General features: G+C 38.4%; 1 pseudogene across 1 annotated transcript; it reads left to right on the forward strand.

The window, feature by feature from the left end:
- Positions 1-1,599: 1,599 nt before the first annotated feature.
- Positions 1,600-25,346, forward strand: LOC146456706 (uncharacterized; annotated as a pseudogene). The gene is made up of 7 exons (XR_014858792.1): positions 1,600-1,631; positions 1,732-1,789; positions 14,603-15,277; positions 16,071-16,256; positions 18,300-18,392; positions 18,602-20,996; positions 23,954-25,346. The product of XR_014858792.1 is annotated as an uncharacterized LOC146456706 (transcript).
- Positions 25,347-26,218: the final 872 nt, after the last annotated feature.

Raw genomic sequence — 26,218 nt, forward strand, 5'->3', positions numbered from 1 at the left:
CACTCTTTCCTTTTTATAAGAATATCGAGGATGAAATTTGCGAAATTTTAAAAATATTTTAAGAATAAACCTGAAGCTGAACTTATGAAAAGAATATAATTTCGTGCGTTGAAAATATGTAAATACAATACAATATTTTGTTTTTAGTTAACTGCATTAAACAAAGTATTCCTTTCTCTGCACGGCAAAACTAGCCAACAAACGAAACAATCTTTACTAGCGATAGCCAAATGTTTAGACTGCAAAACAGTCGTTTTTCTTTGTGAATGCGCGAATTCTCGCGCGCGAAGTGCGAGCCTACCACGCCCGCTCCAGACCTCTCGCTTGACGAGACCTCGTATTTCGACCAAACGCAAAAATACGGCTGTTTTGCAGTCTACCAAATGTTCAATGATGAGCGGTACATGTAATGTATTTGTGCAGTACAAAAAATGTGCAATGTAATGCGATAGAATATTGCAAGAATATTTTCAGCCTAAAATCGGCAGAAAAATAGGATATTCAGCCTGGACCGGAAAAACAATATTCTTATAAAAAAGAAAAGAGTGTATTCAACTATTGATTGAACTTGATTTCAAATTTTATTTTTAGAAAAAAGGATGTGCCGCGCACCTCAGATTGTGAACATAGACGAATGTAGACCCGTTTGCTTGAGCCTTGAAGGCACTCTAGCCTCCTCAAGCCCCACTTAAGCCTGGTTCACACTTGCGACACAACGACATAAGAAGGACGTTATGTCGTTATGTTAGCAGTGTGAACATGTAAACATAATGACATATTGGCAACATAACGACATCGACATAACGACATAAGGAAAAAAACTGATCTTTTTTTATGTCGTTATGTTGCTGTCAAACACGTGTGAACAACTTCGACATAACGACACCACAAGCCACCAATCAGAGAGCAGCAAAAAATTGTCGAACCCAATTCGCCACCAGCACTATTTTCAATAGGCGGCTACTGTGGAGTTGGAAGATATCAGCGACGGACCAACCCTGGTGCGGCTTGTGTACATGAAGAAGAACTTGCTGAAGCGGTTCAAACTTATCCAATATTGTATGATAAAAGACGTGTAAATGCTCTTCTAGCTTCTTCCTGAAATACTGGACGCACCCACTCTTTTCTTCTAGCAATTTTTTTCCCTTTGTGGTCGGCGACGACGCCTTCGTCGAAGAAACAAATTAAATCATCTCAAAGGCAACAAGTGTTTGTTCCGCCACTTTTAAAGTATTCTTTTCACCTAACCTTATGTCTTTATGTCAGTGTTCACATTACCGACATAAGCAATTAAAGGGAGTAGCCTGCCCAGGCATGCGTTCAGAAAGAGCGGGAAAGCGAGGCAGGCGCGAAACAAGAGGAGCGCACTGTAGGGGGAAAAGGGGAAGCCCTCAATGTTCTTCTTCCCTCCCTCATTCTAGAGCCTGTCACAGAGGGTAAACCGCGGAGTAGAGAGAGCCAGATTTAATAGAAAGAAAAAAACTTGGACATCACAGTAAACTTGTTCCTAGTGTTCCGTGCGTGACTTTTCCCGTAGTGACTTGGTGTAAATTTCTATTCCCATGAGACCTTGCGTCGGGGGTGGTACTAATTGCTTGACTTTCGTCTGGAGAGAGGAAATTACAATCCACGTAAGTTAGTTAAGTTTGCTTGTTATTTTCAATGTAAGTTGTCATTGTGAGGTTTGTTTAGAAACAATGAAGGCTGAAATCACTTTTTTGTGTCTTCTAGGTTTTCGTCACAGTGGATCGAAGCTCCCTTGACTTGAGATTGGTTACCGTATCTAACGGTAAGCTTATGTACGAGACTACGCCGTTAATAATATATGGGTATTGGAATTCCAGATGACATATATCGGCTGTTTCCTCCTTTATCTGCTGCATCAGAGAGTTTAACTGATAACACTGTGTTTGACTTAGCGTGCGGGCCCGTGAAAACATGAAGCTCAAGAAAGACTAGAACTGCTGTTCGGAAAGTTTCGCTTTCGCCTCGCCCTCGCTTGCCTTGGCAGTAAAAGAATGCGTTGTAACTCATCTGTGTAAATGCAACCACGGCTATGGCAAAATGCGTCACAATTCTATCATACATGATAACTTTATATTGTTGAAGTTTCAGGAAAAAATGAGTTCTAATTTGAAAATTCCTTTCAATCAATCAATCACTTCCTAGTTAAATCATCCGCATAAAAATGTGCTTACATAAGCGTAACTACAAATTCTCTTTGATTTTTCAATTCGTAAATTGTTCATGCACAATGAACGAGTTATCGTGTTGAACAAAAACTTGATCGCTCCATCGCTCGCTTAATTTTCTCCCAGGGTAGTCAAATCGATAAAAATTGATATCGGAAAATCATTTATCTATCGATAAATTGAAATTTTAAAAACGATATCCACTTTATCGGTCAATCGATAAAATGCGATACTCACACGCCGACGAAGTGTTAATGTTATTGATTGTATTGGATTCATCGATCGTTATTGAATCGATAAAAATTATCCTGTTTCCGTTGAGGGAGCGTTTGATTGTGACTCTTTAAATTTTTACGCGGGATGCCCTGAGGGGGCATACCGTGTCTAAAAACGGGACGATTTCTTTTTCTTCGTCGTAGCTTCAAATCGGTACATTAATTTATTCATTAAACTCACCCCTCTCCTACTCGGGGTGTATTGTTCTGATTGTCTTCAACAGAAGCAGGCCAATCAAAATCCATTCTTGTCGCTTATATCGCGAGGGAGGGGACCCACTCACCCCTACCTGTGTGACGTCAACGCATCATTTGATCTATTTATCAAAAACGGATTAAATTTGGGGCGATATTGTTTATAACATGTTCTGGACTCAACATGCCGTTTTCAAACGGAAATTTCACCATTTTGAAGCGGCAAATCGAAAGAATAACTTCTAAGAAGCACTCGACATTTAAAACGGTAGAAATTGGTGAGTTCATGGCGAAGGAATCGTGCTTTGTTTGACAGTCCTTGACCACGACGCGAGACTAAAAAGAGGTCATTGAGAAGCTTACGTTATCGTAATGGAATTCCACACATTTCCGGTGAAAGTCTGAGTCGCGTAACACAAGGAAAACAACGTAACGCGATCATCGTGACTCAAACTATTCCATTAGCAAGGATAGTTTTATCATTCGGCGAAGCATACAGTTGGAAAAAATGAATCAGCCCCAGCATCACGCGTAATGCCAGTAAAGCAGGCATCTTGTTTCTTAAAATTTAGATTTTAAAGGCGGCAATGAAATGATTTGTTGACAAACACTGTACAAGAGACCAAAAAGACTGCGTTATGATTTTCTTCCTGATTTTATTGTTCGATTAAGGTGGCCGAACACAGTTTGCGCGCGCTTTACAGATTCTGTTAGTGATGCTATCAAGCGCGCGCTAGGGTACCACTATTGGATAAAAACCTGTGAATTTCCTGTGAGAAACATGTGAATTTACCTCTGAAAAAACATGTGAAACAAGAATTTTCACATGATTTTTCACAGGTTTTTCACAGGTTGAGAAAAATTCAGAACCTGTGAACAGGGCACTTTTCACAGGGTCTGAACCTGTGAAAAAACCTGTGAAGAAACCTGTGAATTTCAACCTGTGAAAAACCCTGTGAAAAAACCTGTGAAAAAACCTTTGAAATGTGGCTTAATTGTAAGGCTTTTTCACAGCTTTTTTCACAGGGTAGAAAATCTCAAAACCTGTGAACAGGGCATTTTTCACAGGGTCTCAACATGTGAAAAACCCTGTGAAATGGGAATTAATATGCATATGCCTGGCAGCTGTTTACAGGTTCAAAACCATAGAAAAAGCATGTACATGTGAAATTTCAAAGCTTTTTTACAGGGTTAACATATATACTGACTGGCTGCACTGCATGGTTGCATGGGTATTTTCCAGTACATGCATGCATGCAGTACAGCATCTGAGAACGGTACATACTCCCAAACACATGTACATACACTAGGCACTTTTTTCATGGGGTCAAAACCTGTGTGATATAAAAATAAGTAATACCAAAATTTTTCTCTTTTCAGAATGTTAAATGTTTATGTTATCCACTACGTATACCATTCAAAATGATTTGTTCCTCTTTAATTTAGAGAGACTACTGATTTAATAAATTGTATATCACTGATAAATTAAAGCTAGAAAGCTGTATGAAACGTTTCCATGCCAGAAGACTACATCAAAAAAGCCATGTTCAGAAAGATACTGAATGATATCCAAACACACACAATATGTAAAACATATAAAAAAATATTGAAACCTTACTTACTTCTTGTAATTGGTGCAATCCAGTCCAGCTTTTGGTTTCAATTCATTTCAAGATCCACCAGTCAATATTTCCTTGTCTTGAACAAGTGTAATTTAAATTACATCCACGCTTTGTGGCAATTTAACTTGACTATATAATAACCAGAATATTAGCAGTTTGGCGTGAGATCATCATTATGATGCCCCAGCAAAATTACCTCAGTGTACTCAGCTTTCAAAGTTCATCAAAATCATCATCAAAGTTTTAATGATATTTTTGTTTATATAAAGGTCCACCAATTGCTATTGGGAATTCCAATTACTTTTTTAGCAGTTTTTTAGTTTTTTTTAGCCTATTAATTAATCTATCTTATCGAATGATGTGGATGTTGAGAACTATTCAAAGTACAAACACTTAAGCTGCACAACATATAGAAGACTTTATTTTGATTGAAGTTCTCAGTTCACATGTGTATAACTATAAAAAATATATATATATATTACTTGAAAAGCTGGTTAGATGTTAAATGCATCAGTCAAGTAATATTCAATCTCAAAATGTTAAACCTACTGAAATACTGAAATTGGCAGGGCTTGAATACAAGAAAGTAAACTGAAATACATAAAGGCTGTTAAATAAAGATGATTTGATTACAAATTTGCCTACTTTCTATCATTTAATACCAGACAAGAGCGTCAACCGACATCACTGTTATGTGAATCATGTCTTTTGCTCTTTAATTTGTGTGGTTCATGAATAAAGTTTAAAATTCATGCTTACAACTTAAAACTTAGAATGTGCATACAGTCTGGTCACTTTTGACAGTGTTATATGTTTCAACACAGACACTTCAATATCTTCCAGTGCCTCTAAAAACACTGACTGAATAGTAATTACTGTAAATGACCATCTAATATCAATTCCTGATGCAACAACAAGGATTGCTTTCTTATATAAGCTCAAAAGACTTTCTTGAGCCAGAGACTGACTGTATACTTTTTGAATCATTCATTCTTCCATTTATCGCGATGGCCAAAAGATGCTTAGTCCATTAAAACATTTATATATAATTTTTGCCAAAACGAACATGTCTTATACCAGCCTTCTATGTCCTTGTCTTGATATTTGTCTATGAAATAATAACTCTACAGGTGTAATACCAAAATAACTGGCTCGATTTATCAAGAAAGTTAAGTACGAGCCACAGAGCGTCGTGCTGTAACGAAAAGTGAAGAACAACTATTGAGCCTGGATTTCTACATGATGGAGTCTTGTGCTGAGATTTTTTAAATGCGACGTCTTGGGCTTGGATTTGAAAAAAAAAAGTTCAGCCTTGCATGGTCTTTAAATGAGGATCTTGCATTTTAACATTCTTTCAAAACTCATTAATAATTCATAAGCCCATTGACCTATCAAATGGTGGACAAAACATCACATGCAGTGGTTTTAAAACCTGATAAAACCTCCCTCTTATTATTATTATTATTTGCCTACTTTCTATCATTTAATACCAGACAAGAGCGTCAACCGACATCACTGTTGCGTGATTCATGTCTTTTGTTCTTTTGTGTGGTTCATGAATAAAGTTTAAAATTCATGCTTACAACTTAAAACTTATTATTATTGTTTTCTCGTATGATAATTTCCAACATAATTATTTTGCCAAAGCATCACTGTTATAAATTCTCTTGACACACGCTTTTCCAGGGATGTTTTTAATAGAAGCCGCTCAAAAAATTTGAAGTGTTTTGTCAGATCTAAAACTACTCGGCTGCGCCTCATGGTTTTTAATTCCCAATACAGTACTACTGCTCGTGTTTTAAACATAACATACCCCTAACTTCCTTACAACAGACATGCCCACCAAATTTCCCAAGAAGTATATATTTTTTCCGAGATCTCGGCGCGTTTTTGGCCGCCGAAATTTTTATCTCGCCGCGATCTCACTACTAATCTCGGCGCGTTTTTGGTCGCCGAGATTTTCATCTCGACGAGATAGATCTCGGCGACCAAAAACGCCGCGAGATCTCGCCAAATCTCGGCCGCCAAAAATGCGGAGAGATTAGTGGCGAGGTCTCAGTGAGATAAGAATTAAAATGCGGCGAGGAATCCCTGGCGGGATGCATCCGCAGCGGTGTACTGAAAATTTGATCGTCAGACATGAAAGTAAAGCTTTTTGGTTTGAAATTCTTAATCAGCGGAATAACATTGGAAGGATATATACTCATAATCGAACTACGTTCTCCAGACGCCCCTAAGCATTTTCCACGAAAAAGTGAATATATAACTTCGGTAAGTAAACAGCCACTTACTTTCTACCGTATCATTTGAATCATTACGGCTGGGAAATCTGGACAAAAGAGCGAAACTAAGCGGTAAGCTTATGATGTAAACTAACTGCTTCAAATTGAAAACGAATGTAGAAGTTGTGAATCACCAACAATTTATTTCAAAAATTTTACCTTCGAGGTTTCGAGTTAAAAAGATGAAATCGTTCGTGTAGCTAATTACGCTTTGTGAAAGCTTCTATCGATTTCTAAACAAACTCTTTTACTCTCAGTGTTTCTTTAAGCTATTAAGTAAGATGAAATACGGATAAATAATATAAGAAACTAACCTCTTTCTCAATCAAGAGACACAAGGCTGTGGAAGAAAGCCATTAAAATCTCAATTCTCGCACAAACTTGATGGTCACCTCCACTGAGTTGATTCTTAACACGCTTATAGCTTAACGAGCTTGAATATCCCTTTAGCAAATTTTAAGTCCTCCTTCTCCAGCACCTTAATTATCCAGGACATTCCGTATTCCGTAAAAAATGTGCGGTGACTGAGTTCACAGTGTGCAGTTCAGTTTAGTTCAGTTAGTTCGGGTACCGTAGTTTGTTAACTTAATCAGCATCATTTTAGTTGACCAGTGCTCATCATATCCCTTGTGTGCTATTCTCCGGTTGACCACAGGTTCTTTTATCATGATTTCCAGCCATAAACGAATGGTTAACTTGTCATGAAGCTTAACTTTTCATATTTTCTGCGGTTTAAGAGCAGGATTAATTTTTGTGGCCTCGCAAACCTCAAATTTCAGTCAAACTGTTTTTGTAGCTTACGCGAGCATCGCCGGGTGGCGTGATTGAATTAACCAATCACATCGCCCAATTCACGTTGTTGTTGGGGACTTTCGCGCCATTTGTCAAGTGGCCGGCAAGTCGCGGAGACGGCAAGTTGTTTACGAGGATTGAGAGACAGATTGTGAGGGAAAAGAGCACAATCAAAAAATGTCGACAACTGAAAACAGTGTAATGAAAAGGGAAAGAACGCGTTTTCAAAAATTGGCTTCCTGTACCGAAAAATCGTTCGCAGCAGGCATTACGACATGACTGTTCATAACGGCCTTTTGAGGGACAAAAATTGCCTAAAAAGGTGAGTTAAAGATTTAGACAATAAAACGATAAGATTATCAGGTCAATGAATTTATTTTATGATAGTAAACAAGTATGTTAACGAGCGTCCGGTATGAGCAGCGTTCTTCTCACTTTTATCTTAAGACGCGCACTTAATATTAATCTGCCGAAGCGCGATCTCGGCCAACAATTTAAATCAATTTAATAATTGAAGCTCATCAATTTCCAGTTATAGCATGAAAAAAATGAAAGCAAACATTATTTTCAACGAGGCTAGGGTTAAGCTGAAGTTTTAACTCATTCAACCTCATAACTTAATCTTTACCACTGAAGAGTTCACATGTCTTCGTTTCGAATCTGGCGAAGTGCAATCTCGTTCCTAGAGGCTGCGTTCCTTTTGGTCAGCACCAAGGAAGCACCGCTGGCCTAAAACGCGCGTGGGCTCTAGGGACAAGATTGGGTGTCTTGTAGAGATCGTGGTTGTCTCGGCAAGATTTTGGTTTTCTCGTCGAGATCGCATTTGTCTCGGCGAGATCTCGCCTGTCTCAGTGCCCCTAAAAATCTCGCCGCGAATCTCGCCGAGATGGAAGACGCAACTGCAATCTCGGGGAGATGTCGCTGAAGTTTTTCGCCCTCTAAAAATCTTGCCGTGAATTACCGAAATCTCGCCGAGATCTCGGCGAGATTAACGCAATCTCGGCGAGATCTCGCTGAAAGGTTTGCCCTTTAAAAGTCACGCCGAGAATTACTGAAATCTCGCCGAGATCTCGGTCAACTCGGCGAGATCTCGCTGAAATTTTTATATAACCATACTTGACATTAGTATTCTAGCCTGTAGCTACACATAATCAGCAGAACAAATGACAGAGGACTAAAAAACTGTTGGATATCTAGCTCAATATCCTGCATTGTGTTGCCAGTGTCAGAAGAAACATATAAAAATATGCTGATAATTAATCCTGAATTCAAGATTTTGGACTGCTAAAATCTTGAATTCAGGATTTTGGACTGCTAAAATCTTGAATTCAGGATTTTGGCCGTCCATCCAAAATGTTGAATTCAGGATTTTGGCCGTCCATCCAAAATATTGAATTCAGGAGGATTTTGGACTGCTAAAATCTTTAATTCAGGATTTTGGCCGTCCATCCAAAAATATCTTGAATTCAGGATTTTGGCCGTCCATCCAAAATAATTAATTCAGGAGGATTTTGGACTGCTAAAATCTGGAATTCAGGATTTTGGCCCTCCATCCAAAATCTTGGATTCAGGATTTTGGCCGTCCATCCAAAATCTTAAATTCAGGAGGATTTTGGACTGCTAACATCTTGAGTTCAGGATTTTGGCCGTCCATCCAAAATAATGAATTCAGGAGGATTTTGGACTGCTAAAATCTTGAATTCAGGATTTTGGCCGTCCATCCAAAATAATCAATTCAGGAGGATTTCGGACTGCTAAAATCTGGAATTCAGGATTTTGGCCGTCCATCCAAAATATTGAATTCAGGAGGATTTTGCCCGTCCATCCAAAAATATCTTGAATTCAGGATTTTGGCCATCCATCCAAAATCTTGAATTCAGGATGATTTTGGACTGCTAAAATCTTGAATTCAGGATTTTGGCTGTCCATCCAAAATATTGAATTCAGGAATTTGACCATCCAAAATCTTGAATTCAGGATTTTGGCAGTCTATAACTCTAACTCTAAGTCATAACTCTACTGAAATAATTCTATTGCTATATATAGTCAACCTCTTTGCAGGTTTTTAATATTTCCTTTATTATTCACAGGTTTTTCAGAGGGTTTTTGCAGATCTTTGTTATAAATTTCCTCCTTATTTTGTTCACAGGTTTTTTCATATGGTTTTTCAGAGGTGTTTTTGATAGAATTCCCTCAAAATTTGTTCACAGGGTTTTTCACAGGGTTTTTCACAGGCTTATTTAAATCACAGGTTTTTTCACAGGGTCCTAAATTTTGAAATTTTGCTCAAAATTTAGGCTGTGCAAAATTCACAGGTTTTTTCATAGGGTACTCTCTTGCCACAGGTTAATTCACAGGTTCTTCACAGGAAATTCACAGGTTTTTATCCAATAGTGGGTTATGGTAAGCAAATACTATCGATCCCTCGATTTTATACTAAATGGATCACAAAGGTAAGTTTAGCTCTTAAAATAACTCAGTTTCTTGTTTGTGAATCATTCTTCATTTATCGCCGAACAAAAAAAGTGAGTTCACGAAGAGCTAAGCCTTTTTGTACGCTTTTCATCTTTGCTGAGAAAATCTAATTAAAAGCCACGCATGCGCATTTAAGCAATAAATTGCAACTGGTTGTTTTAATGGAAATTAACTGTTTTCTGAGGAACCGCTCGTTAGAATTTCGTGAAATTTGACAAAACAGTAGTTCTCTAAAAGCGTAACTCGCCTACAAACAAAAAACAAAATCTAACAGAGGATGTCTTCAAAAAACATTAAAGTGCAAAACCAAGATTTACCTGAGATCTCTCTGTTAAAATTACATGAAAGCAGCGTCACTATGGTATTTTGTGAGTTTTTCTGGATACAAAAAATGGAAAAAATCTAACGAGTGCATTTTCTAAAAATTAAGGAAAACCTTTATTTGTGGACGGTTAATAGCTTGCTGTGTTGCCATGGCAATGGCACTTTGCTCAACAAGAAGTATCAAAATTTATTCCTTCTTAGTTAATCTTGCACCATGCTAATTTCGGGTACTCAGAAGTACGTAGTTTTCAAATAATGTTCACTAACAGCTGTATACTTGAAAACTGTGTTCGGCCACCTTAAGCGGGTTCGATCACAAATGTAAAATATTTTTCCTTTTCCGGTTTCTTGGCTTTAAGGTTGTCGTTACAATTTTCTCTTTTTCCTTTGTTCTGTTGGTTTTGAAACCACGTTTTAACCTAAGAAATATGGGAAACAAGAAGTGATCAATATCAGGAATGATTCAAAAGTATTTGCATGACTAACCTCCTAGAGCTCGTCACGTGATTAGCCTCCTACGCAGATGTTCATAGGGCTAGTCCCGTGATGGGCCCTGCGAATGTCTGCATAGGAGGCTATCATGCAATCAGATCATATCCGCCTGCGTAGAAGGCTATTGCATATTTATAATTCGATAGTAGAGTTATCGATAAAATTATCATCAGTAATATTATTTTGATAAAATAAACTAACTATACCTTTTTTAAGGAAAGGATTATAGAGGGTCCCCAATAGGGTTCTTCAATCCCGCCATCCCGGAAAAAATTTTCCCTCAATCCCGTAATCCCGACCGCTGTTTTAGCCCAATCCCGATACTGGTCAGCTCATATTTTTTTTCACGCCCCTTATCTCGACGAAAAAAGGCATTTTCAGTTGGATGTAATTCCCACTGCAAATCTGATCTTTGTACTGGTCTTTGGTCACGCGAGAAATATTAGCTGTAATATTATTTCTTCTATTTCTTTCCATCATAACGACGACATCCTTCATTTAAGACGTTTTTAATGTTTCTCGCGAATCACGTCAGTCAATAAGTCGTTAGCAATTCCTTTTTAGAGCTTGCTCTTTTTCCTTTTTTTTTTTCCCTTTTTTCTCACAACTGAATGGTCAGGGCGTCCTTTCCTATCACGTTGATTCTTGGAAAACTTTGCTGTCATCAAACTCTGAAGAGCATTGCTGCTCACCTACCACAACATGAGACCGCAACAAATATTTAAAAAGGGGACAGGCCAAACACGACTCCCGCTGGCTGCTTAATGTACCTTTTAAGTGCTTTCCTGAGTACGTCTCTGAGAGATTTTCGTTTTTTCGATCAAAATGTGGTGAGGTCTCTCTGTTGACCTTTTGATTTTGATCATGAAGGAAGCTACTCAAATTTATGGAGGTTTTCTTAGGTCCTTATCATTTGGAGCCATTTGAATTAAGTTCCTTTATGCCGTTGCAATTGTTTAGGCAATTTTTGTGTACTGTTACGTCCTGTGGCAATTGTTTAAGCTTATCAGTTCAAGTTAAATGCAAGGTCTCAGGGAACACAAATAAAGTTCATCTGTAAAGAAACAGTACCTGTAATTTTATTTTCTTGTCCAGGACGGTGACAAGTAGATTTTCATTTTCCATTTTCGACAACGGACTTCCCGGATCTTGTTTTTTTATAGTAACATTTCCCGCATCCCGCTTCGTAAAATCGTAAAATCCCGGGTCCCGTCCATAATTCTAATCCCGAATATCGTCGCTCTTTTCCGCTTAAATCCCGAATCCCGTCCTTTAAAAAAGCCAAATCCCGCATCCCGAAAAACCTACTGGGGACCCTCATTATACAAAGAGTTGTAAAACTCATTAGTCTTACTTGTTTCGCTTTAAAATCTAGAGCCTCGGCCAATTTTTCCGCCAACTCTGGGCTTGCATGGCCATTAGTCCCTTGAAAGGCTTGCCTCAATCCTGACAACTGATACTCAAAAATCACAAAAATCTTTCCCTTTAAAGACTTGGTGAAAGAGCAACAAGCGTGCGATTGAGTTACATCCGCAAATAAATAAAACAGTGGAATAATCAACCAGGGATCTATATCGGATTTCAAATACATTAACACACGCTGAGTAATACTAGAAGTTTGTAGAAAAGATAAAGCAATTTTTATCGTTTAACGAACAGGGAAGTTGTCATTGATAAGTGTCTCTGCGAGCTCTTTAATATCTTTTGGCGTTTCCGTTTCGAAAATTGGAATGATAATTCAGTTTCAATAAAATCCATATTAATCGATAAAATCGATAGCTTCCTATGAGAAAAATGTGAATAACCACGAAGGCAGTATAAATGCGAACAAAAATTTATAAGAGAGTTAGAAAGTCCAAGAAAGGGAATTGAACCAGGAACTATACATACATGTAGATTTTATTGCATGAACTTTGAGTCTGTGGGAAGAAGACTGTCGACATTTCAAACTCTATTTTGCTGACCGAGAGGAAAGTCTGGGTCTGATTTTGGCCCATGCAGCACAATCACTGGCTGTCATAAAAGCAAAACATCCATTTTTTTTCTGAAAAGTTGTGCAATTAACATGTATTCCTAAGATAAGAAATGCACCTGAACTTTAAGGAGGCGGTTTTAGGAGAATTGACACAAAAGACAGCTTTCAATCGCCATTACACCTTGGCATTAACGAAATCTATGGAAACAATTGCGGCTTTAAGGAGGGTGCCTGCTATAGTTACTGCGCATACATTCTGGGCATCTCAAGATACTTGGGTTTTCTATGGGTGGTGCCTATTAAAGGACCCTTAGTCAGCCTCCGCCATTTTCAATGCCATCAAAATTATTGATATTGCATGGTGAAGCAAAATCTTATTGCTTTACTGTACTGTAAGTTGTGTTCCTGAAAGTATGTTTCATTATCTTTAGTAGTTTCACAGTGATTTCGTTCATTTCGACATGCTCCAAATAAAATATAATGGCCAAACTCTCGCATATAGACAAAAACAAAGTTGTGGCTGACTAGGGCCCTTTAACACAGGAATATTTTAAAACTATACAGAGAAAGCAGAACTTAGCAAATTCTTTTGATATCTGTAAAGAAAATTGGGGGAAACCATGCATTTTTCATAGATAACTAAGCTTCAATTTAGTAAAAATCCCATACATTGCTTTATATTTATATTTTGGTGCTTTTTAGAGATATTATAATGCTTATTATCTCTGAAAAATGCATGGCTACCCCCAATTTTATTTTTTTTGGATTTTAATAGGCCTTGCTAAGAACTGCTTTTCCCGCATAGTCATAAACTGCACAAAAATACTTCGGTATTTGTAGGCACCATCCTTAATTGAGTGCTGTTTAGAGTTAGGTGCAGAGAAGAGGGAAGCCCTAGTGCATCAAGTGTCCATGACATAATTGACAAAATGTATACATGTAAAGATGATATGAAAGGTATTAATTATTAAAATTTGGTTATGTTGATGTAGCTCAATATGAAAATGTTTTTCCCATATTAGCTTTAAAAAAAAACAAAAACCATAAGTTTTTCAAGGCTCCATTGACCATGGTAAAATGGCAACATGACAATAATTTGTCATCTTAGGATAATTACTCATCCATCTTCACCTTTCATGCTAATTTGGGTGATGAAGATGGATATATTTTTAATCAAACTGGCGTGGGAAATGTAAAGAAGTTACCAGTAATTGACTGTGTTTGAGTGTTTCATGCCTTGCAAAAGAAGTGTCCAAATTTTTTATGAGAGCCAGTCAAGTATTTTGCTTAAAATGTTTAAATTCTCCCCAACATTGGGTTAGCCTTTTAAGAATGACGCCTTTCTTCCGTTTACCCACTTAAGGTCAGGTGTTTAAGTTTGGTTGTCCTTTCTTTCACCAATAAATTTTCTAGTTCCTTGATCATAGCATGGTGAAAGCTGGTATGTTTAAAGACACATGCTCTACTCCCTCCTCTGTAACAAACAGTGAAAATGGTTGTAATTTACAGAATACATCATCATACATACACTGCCTTCAATGGAACAACACAATAAATGCCTTGTTGGGTAACTTAAAATTAGCTATTTATTATCTTTTCTATTCTATTTGTAAATTATTCTGTGTGGCAAGATAATAAAAATAAAAGTAAAAAAAAAATACATGTAGACTGTTGATTTCCAAGTTGACACTTACCCTAACTTTTCTTATCATCAGTTTGCCATTTTGCCACTTTGTGTTTTAAACATGCCCTGGTGAAGGAATATTATTCTAATATGTCCCAATCTCAACTGCCACTCAAACATGTAGAATCAAGTGTGCCAGAACTTGAACCTGGTGGAATACATAAATTATACCAGTAAACCCAGCTCATTTGCTTTGGTCTTGAAATAGTTCAAGTGTTTCAGGGGGCATTGTTATTATCTCAATTTAGATCGTAATTATTTATTTTCTGACCTCCATTGTTGGTTTTTGATCAGGGTTCATTGCAATGTCAGGAGCAACAGAGAGTAGCGCAGGTAGCTGTCCAAAAGATGCCTCCATTGCCCCACCTCCTCTCAGCCTTAAACTGTCAAAGTTGAGCGATTTACCAAATAAGTGCAAACACTGGAGTGATGTTCAGCTGCCGGTAGACATTCTATTGTTGACAGTGGAGGACTGTGAGTTCCTGGCATGTTTGGCACACATGAAAAACTCCTTCAAAAGTTATCACATAGACCCTGGTTATGTGTACTTTGGAAAAACGGTTGATGATGAAGATGAGCCCTTGAAGATTGCTCTGATGAAGTGTACTGAAGGTGATGATGATCCAGGTGGATCTCAAACTGTTGTTAGAAATGCAGTGATGCAGCTGAGACCCAAGGCCATTAATCCTGTTGGCTGTTGTAGTGGTCTGAACAAAGATAAAACCCAGCTAGGTGATGTGGTGGTGTCCTCTAAACTCACAACTAAAACCCTCAGAACTCCAGTGGGCAGAGGTATTGGCAACCTTGTGAAACACGCAGCTGATGGCTGGAAACCACCAATAGAAAGTCCAGAACCTCGAACAGTAAATGTGCACTGTGGTGAGATTTTGAGTGGCACAGACCAGAAAACTGCTGAGCAGGTTCAAGAGATGCACCCAAATATGGTTGCTATTGAAATGGAAGGGAAAGGTGAGATTTAAGATTAAACAATTTAGAAGTGCTAAAGTGGTATAAAATTGCGAAAGTTTCAGCAGTGAACTTACTTTTAAGGTTTGGATAGCAATTATAACTTACTTTTACTAAATTAAAACAAGCCCATCAACTTGTTGTTACCATGGGAAGGTCATGTTATGTGAACAACCACACAAAATATTTTTACATGTAGAAAAAGTTACAAAATGTGTTGGCTTTATCTACTGTGCAAAAAATACCCCATCACTATCCTCAAAGTCAGCAGAGGTATTGTATCAATCCCCCACCCCTTCTCCCCCAGGATGAATAGGTTTATACCAATCCAGTCATGAAAGAGCTTAATTTTACACTCACAATGGCTATACCAATTACTTTTAGTAGAAATTTGAAATGGTAAAAGACCTGTGTTGCCATTTAATAGAAACCCAGTAGCTAATGAACATTCAGGGTTTGTCCATGCATGCTTTCTTTTTCACACATCTTAAGCTTAGTACATAAATGAGATGGTCTCTTGTAAATGAATTTTCATTTGCAGTTCAAGTATTGTGTATTTCTCCGGCATATGTATTTCCATCTCTTTGCCTCTGTCATATTACAGATTCACAAAATGAACAGTTCCCAATGGTTAGAGCACTGCAGTGACGTCAAAGAAGTCATGATTTCAAATCCTGTTCAAGCCTAAATTTTTGTTCAGGCTTTCTTTTCACTGAGCTGCTTAAATTGCGGTAATTGTCTTTTATTTATTAATTGAATGGTTTTAACATTCTTTTTTATTATTATTCCTTTCTAGGTATTTTTAAAGCAGCTCATGACCTAAAAACTGAATGGGCGATCGTTAAAGGTGTTTGTGATTTTTTTGGTGCTAGCAGAACCCCAGATGAGTCCTGGAAGTCTTTTGCTTGTGTGATGGCAGCCTCTGTTGTTTTTAACATGCTGAACGACCCCACTGTTTTTAAAGACTGGCCTCACTACCAAGGTATGTAACAATCCTACTGTAGTAAATTCTTGTAACATTTCTGTTTAGAGGGCAGATACATGTATATGTTGGTATTGACAGGAACTCGGCAAGATTTATATTCAGGAATAAATTAAGACATGTTGACCCCGTTCATACTCAGATCACTTTATTAATAATAGCTAGATACAAGATCAGTACTGGCATCACTTTATTACTCTTCCAAGCGTTCATACTACTGGCTTTGAAGGAGTTACCAATTAAAGAGGTTAATTTTAAGCCACTGAAGAAGAACTAGAGTTGCTTTCCAGATGTAGAATGGCGGACGCTGTTTTACATTGTCAAATCAATGGTTCAGTTTGCGGGAAAGAGGTAGAAGAACAGGAAAAATCAAAACAAGTTCCAGGAAAAATTGAAAGAAAATCTTATAAAATTAAATTTGCCCTGACGAAAACGTGTCCTTAGGTTCTTTACTCAGCTCAAACGTGTGTCCTCACTTGTTAAGAGAAACAAAGAAATGAAGTCTCGAAATCATTTCCCCGAAAAGCAGTCCGCAGAACTGTGATCTTCGGTTTTTAACAATTGACAACTTTTTACAAAAGAAAGCATGCTGTCTGGTATTTGACTGCCTTAATGGAACTGTATGCTCTCCTTTTAAGAATTATTTTCAACGAGTGAATCATAACGCTTTAAATACTAGAAACAATGGGAAAGCAGCAAAACTGCCCAAGGTCAAACTAGATTTTGCACGCCGTAGTTTTTATTTTTTAGGTGCCTCGATATTTAATTCTTTACCTTTAAGTCTGAGAAGCATTAATTCTAGATTTTTATTCAGGAAAGCCTTGGACGATTTTTATCTGTAAATTTTTACTGTAGTTCTAAATTAGTGCATGTTTTGCTTTTACATATCAGTTCTTAATTATTCTTATTTGTAAGTTTTTAATTCTTAGTCATCAGGACCCCGTTGATAACAGTATTCTATACTGAAGGGTTATCCTGGATAAATATTCGATTATTATTATTATTATTATTATTATTATTATTATTATTATTATTATTATTATTATTATTATTATTATTATTATTAGGTAAATACCGTACTTCTTTGTTTATATACATTGTTATTGGCTCAAACACAAAAGAAGGAAAAAGTGCTGTAATAAATTTGTTTTCAATAGCCCTTTTCACGGTTAACTCTGCTCATTTGAATTACAATGAAATCTAGCATGTATGTGAGGCAATTTCGGGCTATTTTGTAGTTTTAGCCCGAAATTGCCTCACATCCACGTTGAAGAGATCAAACTGTGTTAGCTTGCACTAATTTACCTTTATGGGGGAATGAAGAAAACTAAAATTTTAAACACACTTGTTTTTGTGAGGCGGTCTCTAGTGGTGATTTGGGCTTTCTGAGCTTACTGCCTTAAAAAATCTTTCTCCAAAACGGACATGTACAGAGATTGCACTCACTCTATCCTCTGAGACAGACCCCTTAAATCCACATCTCATACGTTAATTTTTACACTTGCTACAAGATGACTTCCTATGACTAGACTCCGTGAAAATGGACTTTGAAAAAGTCTTGTTAATTTGAAAGTCTTTGTTTTAAGTTATTACGTTTTCATTAACGTTTCTAAGTAGTGTTAAGACTTTATTCCATCAATATTGTACGTTATTGTGTAACTGACCATGGCTGTACTGACCACCGAATCTTGTCTTCCAAAATAACAAGTGTTGTGGTGTGTCTTCTTAAAATTTTGAAAAGATTTCCGCAACCCATACATTAATTTTACATGCACCACTGTCACACTATTCCTCTTCCAAATAATGGCAAGCATGAATAGAGTTTGAGTCGCAAAATTTATACTGATTAATGTATAGGACTGTGTGGCAATCTTGGCAAAACTTTTACTTGTCTCCTGCTATCAAAACCTTTGTGAAATCGCTTTAGAACGGCAGGAGAATCAGCATCAACAACTAAACAGCCAAAACAAACAGGTCCACTCGCTTTTTGTTCTTCGAAAAATTTAAAGTTTTGTTATTTTTATTTTGATGTTTCTGACACAGGTACATCATCAAACCAGGAGCAATCAACCAGTGGCCAAAAACGAAAGTTACCTTGTTCAGATTCGGATGATGCTAAACGAAGAAAAGAGTCATGTAAGTTTGATATCTAAGAACAATGTTGGGATAACGATTTTAGTCGGATAAAATATATATTATAGAATACAGAGTGAGGTTTAGGTATTTGTTTTATTTTCTTAAATTGGCTATTCCATTGCGGAGTTAATGATTTCTAATGTTGTCATTAAAATAACCGGATTCACATCAAATCAAATATCTTTTTTTTTTTCTTTTTTTCTCTGCAGATTCAATGTGGCTCGAGGAGTGCCAAAGGCAGATATGTTTAATTTATAACTCCAAAAGCAAAGTGAAAATCATTCCATGGGACCAAAGCTCTGGCGTTCATATTGATGATATTTACACCCAGTTATCTTGGTTTGCGGATGACAGGAAGCCCAGTGGAGTAACACAAGAGAGGCTTCAAGACTACACAGACATCTTCAGCAGCCGAAAGAATTATCCCAAGCCCAAACGAATTTTAGTGTACGGCCGGCCAGGCATCGGCAAGACAGTTTTCACGCAGAAAACCACCTACGATTGGTCGCAAAAGAGAAAAGAAATGTTAACAGCGTTTGATCTTGTTCTTCAGGTCAAGTTGCGTGATGTCTGTGACTTGCAAGATATCCCGGCTATATTACGGGCTTCTGAACTGCTGGCTAGTGATGGCAAGGTTTCCGTTGAAGACCTGTACAAGTTTGTTGTTGACAATCAAGAAAAGGTGTTGCTCATTTTGGATGGATATGATGAGTACAGTGCAGGAGAACAATCTCCCGTTCGTGACATCTGGGAAAGGAAGCAGTTGAGGGATTGTTGCGTTATTCTGACCACACGACAAATCAAACTTGACGTGTTGAGAAACTCTAGTGACGCACAATTTGAGATCAATGATTTCAATAGCGAGGAACAAGTTAAAGAGTTCGCACTAAAGTTCCTGAAAGATGAAAACGATTTTAAAGAGTTTTATCGGTATGTGTTGGAAAAAGACCTTAAGGAAGTGGTGAGGATCCCTCTTCTGCTGCTGATGCTCTGTTTAGTCTGGACGAGGAAAGATTCTACAGGACTACCAACATCACGGGCCGACATTTACACACAGTTTATTCAAACTTTGTTGAATCACATGTCCGGAAAAGTTGCTGAAGTGGATCATGCCGATCAGATGTTTAGAAAAGTAGGTGACTACGCTGAGGAATTCTGTCAGTTAGGAAAACTTGCTTTTGCTGCCCTTTTGCGAGATTCTCTGCATTTGTCTTCAAGTGAAGTACCCGGCAACTTAATGAACAAATTAATTGAAGCTGGATTATTTCAAGTTTCCAATCTCTCAAGTTTAAATCCTGACAAAGGCGTGTTTTTCATCCACAAGTCAGTACAGGAGTTCCTCGCAGCCTGGTATCTTAAACATGAACTGAAAGGTGAAAATTCAACCTCCCTGTCCAAAATCGACTCAGTTGAAAAGATCTTCAAAATGAGCGAAGTCCTAAAATTTGCCTCTGAGCTGTCCGGAGAAGCTGCTTGGGAGATTGCAAGTCACATGGGGGTCGTGGCAAAGAAGGAAGATCTGACAGAATACAACTTCGAGGAAAGAGTTTGGAAAAGCGAATTGACTAACAAACAAAGACGTTTTCACAGTCTCATTGAACACGTCTTCTTTTGTTGCTCACCCGAGATGAGACGAGACCGCTTCCCTGCATTTCTCTCTCATGTTGGAGGTGTTTTGTTAATCAATTCTGTCCAACTGCGTACCATTGCCAACGAACACTGGCTGAAATCTACGGAAGCGCGAAACTACATATTAATGAACCCTAATAAGCAGAATTTTAAAAGCGATGAGCTAGAGAATAAATTCTATTGTGACTGGATCACTGTGCTGGAAGATGTAAATGCAGTTGTTGTTAGCTGTTCAGGAGAAAAGAAGGCCGCGGATTTTCTGAGAAAGTATAATCGATCTTGTGCTTCATACGTGTTTGTCGTAAAGAAAGAAGAAAAGGCGCACCTTTACATCCATGAAATCACGAACTATTATTCCACTGGACTCGCTGCAATGCTAAAGGAACTCATTGCGTCACCAGAGTCTTCTCAACAAAAGACACCAGATGCTGCAGATCAGTCAGATGAACAAAACAATAGAACAGCTTTGTGTTTGACGGAGAACACTGCACGTATCACTCTTCCAACTTGTCATTGCCTCTCAATGGTTGAGTCGATTATCGTTTATTTGAAGGAAAGCGGGCCACTGATGGAAATCCTTACTGAGGGTCTCCCTTTATTTAGCAGGCTAAACGTCATTGCAATTAGCGGTGGAATAGGTGTTGCGTATGATGCTGAATTAGTGGAGACTCTGTTGTCCCGTATTAACTTTACAGACAGACTTAGTATACTGATACTCACCAATAACAATTTGACAGCCAAGTCTGCTGCTATTGTCGCAAAATCTCTGTACCAGGCTCCTAACTTGCGTTATCTCGACTTCTCAGGGAACCCTCTTGGTGAAGGAGTAAGTGTTCTTATTCAACATCTCAGCTCTGTTCCTCACTTGCATGACAGCTGTTACTTAACAATGTTAAGATGACAAAGAAACAAGTTAATGAGTTGACCACAGCTGTACGTCAGAGCAATGCCATAGTTTTGCAGTCAGAATATCATGTAAGTTTTCTAATGTTGATGCAATTTGTTTCTTTGCTCTCTCATGTACTGCGTAAATAACACTGCTCTTTTTAGTGAATTGTTTTTTATTTTGTTTGATCAAAACATAAGATTTGCTTTTGAATGTAAAGGATGGCAACAGCAAAATGTAGTGGCTTTACAGAACCTTATTCATTTCAAATTAATTCTGTTCTCGAGAAAATGTGTCTCTGAAAAATAAGCTATTTTAGGGAAGTCGAATATTTATTTTACGAATTTCTTACAACACTGGGCCTTATATAATGACCGCCGATTATTTTTACACACACAGAAATGAAAATTACTTCAAGTTTTCAATATACGAGGACTGTTGTGACGTAAGAGTTTTATATAAAATCAATTTAGTAAAGTTCGATATTATTATTAAGGCGCTGTTACACGTTCACAAGGCAATTTTCCTTGAAACTTGTCTCGCAATTTTGTTGCGCCACAAGTTGCACGAATCGTTGCCTAGTGTAACATGCCCTTAAATGAACTTGCCTTGCAATTTTTTTGTTGCCGCAATCGTTACGAGGAGTAGAAGTCGGTTCTACTTCGTGCAACAGTGACTGCAACAAAAACGTTGCGAGGCATGTTCATTACACAGGGCATGTTACACCAGGCAACGATCCATGCAACTTGTGTCGCAACGGGGCAACGAAATTGCAAGACAAGTTGCAAGAAAAATTGCCTTGTGTAACAGCGCCTTAAGAGAGGAAGGCCAAATCACCACACTGCAAACAGATTTTATTTTCCTTGAAAACGAACGTTGTTTGAGCGATGAAGATAAGTTCTTGGAACTGTACTTGCAACAAACAGAAAAGTACATCATTGTCAGGTCTGGTGAAGATAATTTTGGAGAGATTGAACAATTTTTATGGAATTTATCGCGGCTCAGCCAAGGACCCTTGTCCCTGAAGCCATTGGCCTTTTGTCTTCAATTAGTTCTATGTTGAGAATGTCTGAAGAAACAGCAACTCACACAGTTCCCATCATTGTCTTTAATTCAGCCCAAGAAACCCATAATAAGCAAGAAATTCCCTCACTCGGAGCATGCGTTTGTAGTTTTCGCTCTCCGGCCGTGCAAACTCAAGTATATTATTTTACAGACATATGATCATAAATACGTAGCATGGGACAAGTTCGTATACGCGAGTGTTTTATCGCCTTAGTCAGGCCATTTTTGGTGCTCTCAACGTACCCTTGGGTGTCTGTGAAACTACCAAGCTCTAAACAACCGGTGTGTGGTAGAAATGCGGCTAATATTTGCAATGTTGGCTTATACAGCTATTTCAATGAACGTTGTCGGATCAAAGCTTAAAGCTTAAAGACATCTTCAAAGAGGCTTGATATCCTAACCTTTCTTTCATCCAAATGGCTCGCCATCGTATATCTTCACTGGACGGACGAGGCATAGCCGATTTTGATGAACTTATTCATAAAAAAAATCCACAAAATCTTGAGTTCTTGTCTTATAGCTTTATACTTTGATCCGACAACGTTAATTGAAATAGCTGTATACACATGGGTTGATTAGGAAACATCTACCACAAGTGTTTGAAATTGTGTGGTTTTTCAACTCGCGTTTCTAAACCCATCCTCTTGATCAGAATAGAGTGTTCCTCAATGTTATTTATCAGTAAAGAATTTTCCCGTAAAAATGGCTGCTTTTTTCTCGACGGACTAACAGTTGTATGGCAAACCAATAATGCGACGGCATGCTTCCCAGCGGCTCGTTCCAAAAATGATTGATGAATAGTCTTGATGAATAGAATTAATTAGGTGATAACAGGTATTTCAGGAGTCATCTTTTACAGAAATTAACTCTTACCAGAATCAACTACAGATACTGCACTTTGTGTATTGTCTAAAGCCGTATCAAAGTTCGCACAGTTTGAATCAAAGCGATGGGGGGCAAAATCTTAACTTCAAGTGTCTAGGTTGTTGGAGGGAATCAGATTTTTTTTCTCAGAGAAATCCCGGTGTTTCTCCTGGCTAAATAAAGTGTCGGGGGGGGGACCTTGTTTCCTCCCCCCCCCCCCTCCTTCTCCTGTCAGTTACCTTGCTAGCAGAGGTTTCTTTCTGGCAAGTCTTTTAACATGTACGAAGTCGTTTGCGTCTTAAACAAGCCGACTACGCGGCGAAATACTAGAGATGCATTGCTGGAAAGAAACGTCTGCTAGAAGGTTACCTGTCAGTGGGTAACATGATGGAGATTTTGGGAAAAATTAACCAGTTTTCTGGAGATTAAGCTTGAGTAGAAAGTGTTTCCTTGAGTTAAAAGTGTTTCTCGATTCTCGGTCGCGCGAGAGTTGAAGTAAGAGCAAAATTCCGCGCGGAAAATCCCACGGAAAAGCTTGTTACGCGGACTTCAAGGAAGCATAAGGGAACAGCCAAGACTGAGACATGACATACTTTTGTTTTGGTGTGGGGGGGAGGAAGGGCAAAATGCGTCGGAAAGCTTGTAATATTCACGCTCATTTTACCAACAACTACATCGCGACATGACGGTTGGGAGCCCGCCTTGGATTTAATTCAATCTAACATCAAGGCTCGACTACAGTAATAATAAAATAGGCTGCTTAATGCTATACAGTACAGTGGAGACTGAAAATCTTGTGATCAAAGGCGTAGTCCCACGAGAATTTATTTCTGGAATCCTGGTTTCATCGTCGAGGTTGTTCATCTCAGTAACGAGTTTTCAATTCATCATTATTAATCAGTTAAGAAAATAAAATCTCTGATTGACAAAGGAAATGCCCTCTGTAAAAGGAATTCTATTTCTTGCTGCTCGTTTTTGTTGTTGTTGTTTGTTTGTTTGTCTGTTTTTAATATTTGTTGTTGTTTCTTTGATCTTTAAAGGAAATTTAACAATAAGGAGTTTCGACTTTCGTTGATGTAGTGGATGGTGTTTAACATTGTTTTCTGATTTGTGGCAGGATGATGAAGGGAACCCCATACCCGAACATGAATGGCCATCAGAGGATTACTGGGAAATGGTGGAAAGGGAGCACCATTGGACTGTTCCCAAACCATCAGGTGAAACAGAAGAAGAGCAGGAGACTGGGTCAAAAGTTGAATCAGAGGACGAGCAGGAGCCTGGGTCATCAGTTAAATCAGAAGAAAAGCAAAAGCTTGGGTCATCAGTTTAATGAGAGGACGAGCCTTACGTGCGGTCAAATGTAAAAGAATGAGAAATGTCCGTTCAAGATAATGTTTTCACTTTGGGAGCTCGAAGCTTATAAGTTTTTATTCGGGCCGTAAGGCGGACCGAGTTAAGGTTTCGGTCGCATTATCAAATTCTTTTTTCTTTTGGGGGTCGCGATGTGCCGAGAGATAAGACTTCGGGCCACGAGTTATTGTTCTCGGTCTCGTTTTTTGTACTCGGCTTGTATGAGTTACGTTTTCCGTCGTGTTATCAAATTCTTTAAATTCTCGATCGCGTTCTTTGTTTTCGGGCCGTGAGGAGTGTTTACAATATGCGAGCCAGACGTGTGAGGCTTGAACAAAACATGTGAGGCATGCGAGGCATGAACAACCCCAACATAAACTGCTAACCGTTAAGCTAACTGGGGAGCTATTTAAGCTAACCTTAGTGCTATTTAGGCTTACTGGAGTGCTTTTTAGGCTAACCGGAGTGTTTTTTAGGCTAACCTGAGTGCCTCAAGGTTAGTTTTGTTTAACCGAAAATTTGGCAACTAAATAAGTCTATGACCTCGCGGGCCAAGATGGATTAAGATGTCTCACATTTACTATAGAAAAACAATCAATGTAGACATGTACGGTTTCTGTCTTCAAATGAAAGGTGAATAACAAATGCTTTCCCCTGAATTTCATTTAAAAATATAAACAGCGAAACATTGAAAAACGTACAAGGATATAAACGTACGTGTGATGCGGAACGTTACTCTAGATCCCGGGGGGGGGGGGGGGGGTACTCAACACATGCTTGGGTAGGGAGGTGCGGCCCGGGCGTTCAAACCCTGACCCTGTTTAAGATACAATTCTCCGATTACCCTATACCGTTTAAGACAGAATTCAAAATTTTCAGGCCCTTTCTAAGACATTTAACCCAAAATCACTCCCTGTTTAAGACTAGTATGAAATAAGAATACACTAGTTTCTTACTGTATTTTAATGCATTGGCAATCACAATCTGTTTAAGCCATTAGGTCATGTAGGGATACCCTGTTTAAGACAGAAAGTGATGAAATAGATACCCCGTTCAAGACAAAACACCCTGAAAACCATACCCTATCGGGCCGCACGTCCCCGTTAAGGTCACATAAGGGAGTACCCCCCCCCCCCCCCGGGTCTAGATCATACCGAAAATTACGATCCGTCATCGACCCGGCGTCACATACCTATTAGGACCGTACAAATGGTTTCTGTTCCTAAACGAAAGGTGAAAACGTAAGGATAAAAGCCCGGGGATTATAAAAAGCATTCGTATGACAAATGTCGTTTTTCCCTGTATTTCATTCTGACTGCAAGAAATGCAATTCTATCTGGTGGTTACTTATTGCCTCACTATATCTCTGTATCTATCTATTTGGTAGCCTGCGAGCAAGCTCTCTTGGGGGTGGGGGACGGGAGGGGGAAAGAGGATCCACCCCCAAGAAAGCTTGCTCGCAGGCTATCTATTTGGGGGAATTGGCGATGCTGGAGGTTATCACTGTTAAAAGATTGTAGGCTTTACGCACCACCTGTGAGTTTATTAGATCATTTTACGCCATGCGAAAAGTTTCAGGAACATTTAGGTGAATCGGCTTTCCGGATGTCACGCATTCAAATTGAAAACAAAGACGCACCTCGCCGAGCAGTCTCCACATACTTTACCTTAAAAAACTTGTCTTCTTCTTCTTTTGATAAATTGCCGTCAAATGAGTTAGTAAACTTACAGACTCACAAACAACTTACTATCTTTGAACTCTCAAAGTAAAAACCTTATATTTAACTGATTTTCGTTTGACCGCGCAGTTTAGCAGGAGCCTGGGCCATCACTTGAATCAGAGGATTGGCGGCAGACTGAGACAGAGGAAAACTTAACAAATGAAGTCGATACTGGCGGTTCACCGAACTTTAATGGATCAGTGTTTTGTGTTGTTCTTTTTTATTTCATTTATCTTGGGTGAGTGGGTGGTGGCGGTCTTTGTATGAACACAGTAATTATTACTGCAACAGGGAAGTGACCCAGTGTTTTA

This window comes from Pavona decussata, unplaced genomic scaffold, assembly GCF_977016875.1.
Source record: "Pavona decussata unplaced genomic scaffold, jaPavDecu1.1 SCAFFOLD_254, whole genome shotgun sequence".
In the NCBI taxonomy this organism is placed as follows: Eukaryota; Metazoa; Cnidaria; class Anthozoa; order Scleractinia; family Agariciidae; genus Pavona; species Pavona decussata.